General features: G+C 43.2%; 1 long non-coding RNA gene across 1 annotated transcript; it reads left to right on the forward strand.

The window, feature by feature from the left end:
- Window positions 1–1651: 1651 nt before the first annotated feature.
- Window positions 1652–3201, forward strand: LOC139162505 (uncharacterized). The gene is made up of 2 exons (XR_011558336.1): window positions 1652–1865; window positions 3147–3201. It is a non-coding gene; the product is annotated as an uncharacterized lncRNA (long non-coding RNA).
- Window positions 3202–3681: the final 480 nt, after the last annotated feature.

Here is a 3681-nt window from a genome sequence, read left to right on the forward strand (position 1 = left end):
ACCTAAAACTTTCTGAAGTAGGCTCTAATATTGGGAAAAGTGGAAAGACAGACAAGAAAAAGACAACCAACAGCAAAATCGATAGATTCAGTAATTCAGTTTTCACATTTATAAGAATTGCAAAATGTGGAAGGTGATAAAAATTTGGGCATTTATGACAGCTATGCTATCCTGGGGTCATGTGACTTGTAATCTTCCCAGCTGGCTTCCCACAAGCAAAGTCAATGGGAGCAGCCAAATTTTGACAACCGCAGTGATTTGCTTCGCAAAAGTGGGAATAACGATCATAAGATGGGGCAAAACTCACTTAACAAGTGCAATGGATATTTTGGTCTCAATTGTGGTCATAAATCGAGGACTCACTTGGAAGTGACATTCCATGAACACGGCAAGGCAACTGCGCAATAAAAGACAAATTTTAAAGATAGTATCCTTTAATTACTTGCATATAAAGCAATAGGGTGCTTTATACTAGAGTTGAAACAGTTTATTTTCCAGGATGCGAGGGGTCAGTAAATAAAGCCTTTACCTTTGGTTTGTGACTTTTATGAGGGAACCCAGCCACTGTGGCTTGTTCAACGAACTGAAGTTAAACTAGTAATCCCCCTCCCTCAAAAAACCCGCGCGAATCTAGCCTGTGTACAATCTCCCGTGAAGTTTGCTTCTGCGCGTTCTCTCTCCCCGCCCCCCCCGCGCGCCCGTGAGGGGCTCTGCGCCCCCTTCCTCTCTCCGCCCGTCTCCCTTTCGCGATCTGGCGCTTTTCTAGGTCAGTGCGCCGAATCCCCTCCGCTCCGCCTGCTTTTCCCTGCCCCCGACCAGCCGTCTTGGGCACCATCCCCCCCCCCCTTCCCTCCCTTCATATCAGAGAAACAGGCAAGGCGGCAACACACGCTGCCGTTGCCTCTGGTCTCTCTCCCGGTCTCCTCAGATGCCCTTTGCCGCCGCCGTTTTATTATTACAGTATGCGGCCGCACACCTCCGCCTCTTTCCCCCCCTTCTCCCCGCACCCCTTCGGCTCAGGTTTGGCGCCGAGCCGCGGCTGTGCAGCTCTTTGGCCGGGCTTGATGCTTGGCAGCCCTCCGGCCAGGCTCTGCTCTTTATTATTTGTCTGGAAAGCAACGGCGGCGGCTAAGTGGGTAGGGGCTTGGGAGAGCTTAGGGGGCTGATTGACAGCGACGTCCATCAATGAGTGTTTTTCTTTTGACCCAGCCTTGGACTCGGGCAGAGAGAGAGAGGTAGTCCTGGGCCTCTGACACAATCATGAGAAGGGAGGGGGAGAGGCGACCTAGCTCGAGATCTCCCCCTTTCTGCCGACCCTGCCCTGCTGCTGGCTTTCCAGCGTTCCCTGGTCCGTGCCTAGCGATTGGTCGGGTGGCTCTAGGGCCGCTAGACAGGAGGAGGAGGAAGAGAAGGGGTGGTGGAGGTGGGAGGGGGGTTTCTTCTTGCTATATGGATTATTGCAGACTAAGCAGTCTGGCTCTGCAGCAGGGAAGGGAAGGGGGAGGGTGTGTGCGAAGGGCGCGCGCTCGCGCGCTCTAGGGAGCGGGGGGGGGGAGAGAGGTTGGCGCCGGGCCAGCTACCATCAGAATTAGCTCATTGTTCAATATAACCAGCATAGGCAACCAAAGCCTTGAAAAGAGAGTGAGATCCCCCCCCCTTGCTGCTGCCCCCACCCCGTTTCTCTCCCCTCCCCCGTTTTTTTTCCAAGGCTGCACTCAGAAAAAAAAGGTGCAGTCATTCCTTCCCACACCCCTTACCCAGCCTCTTCTATAAATTCTTTTTTCTATAGCATGCTGCCCCTTTTAAACGCCCATTTGTATTTCAGATCATGTAGAAAGGAGAGAAAGTGAGAAGGGAAATTGGTCGTAAGTATATGCATTTTATCCCCCGATGCAGAATCTTTTGCAAAGATTTTCTTCCCTGTTCCTCCTCCCTCTCCCCCCTCTTTCTTTGTCTGGTTTCCTTTCCTTTCTGGAATATCCTTTTCTACCCATTTCTTCTCTACTTTATTGTGACTCTAATGCAGAGTCGTTGGGATTTTCCCCTTTTTAAAAAAAATTCTTTGCTTGCTCCGTGGTTCCATAGGAGGCTGTGGAAAGAAGGGGAAAGTACAAACATATGTAGATTTAACTCTTTGTCTTTTTGTGCAAAGGGTGGATTTAGAAGCTTGGATAGTAATGGTTGCCTTGGGTGTATTTTTAGAAACGGGCAATTCTTCCTGCAACAGCTTTCTATAAATTTGAATGGTTAGCAGTAAAGTCTGGAATGACTTCTTTTCTTCCCCCCCAATTATGCATTTTTAGTGCAGATTCCATGAATTATGATCAGATTAAAATATAATTTTTAATGGGAACACGTTTGGTGTAGAATTTCCTCTCCCCCTTCTTCTAATAAAACCCACCAACCTTATGCTCATTTGCTCAAACCCGTGTAGGTTTTTGCTTAATAAAAACTGGATATGATAAAATAGAAGTTTCAGACTGCATGTTACTTTTTCTTTTTAAAGTAAAATCACTTTGAGGTCAGTGTAACTATTCTGCAAGCTAAATCAGCTGATTATTTTGCAGCAAGTAGTGAATTCTGAAGCAAAATTTTCGTTGAAGTTCACAGTCTTGGAGAAAAGGTGTAAGCATGTATTTAGTGCTTGAGGTAGGTTATGTAATGCAGTGCCATTTCCAAAAATATCCCCTCTCTAGGCTATTACGTTTTTGAATGTGTGACTGTAATCCTGCAATCTTCATTGAGAGGGAAGACAGCTGGTAGTATGTCTGAGAACAATGGAGAAGCTATGCAGCTGACACAGAAAGCACAATTTTTGCCTTTTCTGTTTTTTTCAAATATATTTGATCTAAATCCATGCTGTGCTTCAAAGAAGTGTGCTAAGTATAACACATTTATTCTGGGTTGGAGGGGTTATTTTTGCAGATATAGATAGCCTGAACTTCTTTGTGCTATGTTTAAACCTGTGGAATATCTTGTATATAGCTCATACTAAGGGATCAGGATGGAGAAAGGATATGTGAGCAAAGGATTTTACAAGATTTTTCCCCCTTTCCCCCCTTATTTGTTTTCTTAAGTCATTGGGCAAGTTGCCTCCTATTTGGTGGCATGAGTGAGTTTTTCTTTCTTCTTTCAATCTTTTGCAGAGAATTTTCATTTTGCTGACAGTGAATTTCTGAGTCTTAAAAGAGTGCAAGAATGGTAAGAATGTTTTAATTAAAAAATAAATTGCCATGTTATTTTAACACATCTCAATAGACAAATTTAAAATGCATGTATTGAGGTTTGGGGGATTTGCCATGCAATGAATAATGCACTTGAAAAGTCCTTTTGAATAGATTTCTCATTTTCAAGAATGGAAACTTGCAGCCTACCTTCCTAAAATTAGAATTTTTTGAAGATTTTTTTAAATATATTATATGCATTAAAGCATGCAACAGGTTTTTTTTTAAAATCAACTAAATTGCATGTGAATATCCGGTACAGTACATTTTTAAAACAACCATAATTGATAACAGAAATATCTGATGTATTATAATTTTGATAAAAACAATTTGCTTTATCTTTTGAAAATAATTGTTTTATCTTTTGACAATAAATATTTGACATACTTTTGTAAAAAGATGAATTTTACTTTCCAAAGTAGACTAAATTATCTGAATGGTTTTTTAATGTTTGTAT

The sequence above is a fragment of the Erythrolamprus reginae genome, chromosome 2 (assembly GCF_031021105.1).
Source record: "Erythrolamprus reginae isolate rEryReg1 chromosome 2, rEryReg1.hap1, whole genome shotgun sequence".
NCBI lineage: Eukaryota > Metazoa > Chordata > Lepidosauria > Squamata > Dipsadidae > Erythrolamprus > Erythrolamprus reginae.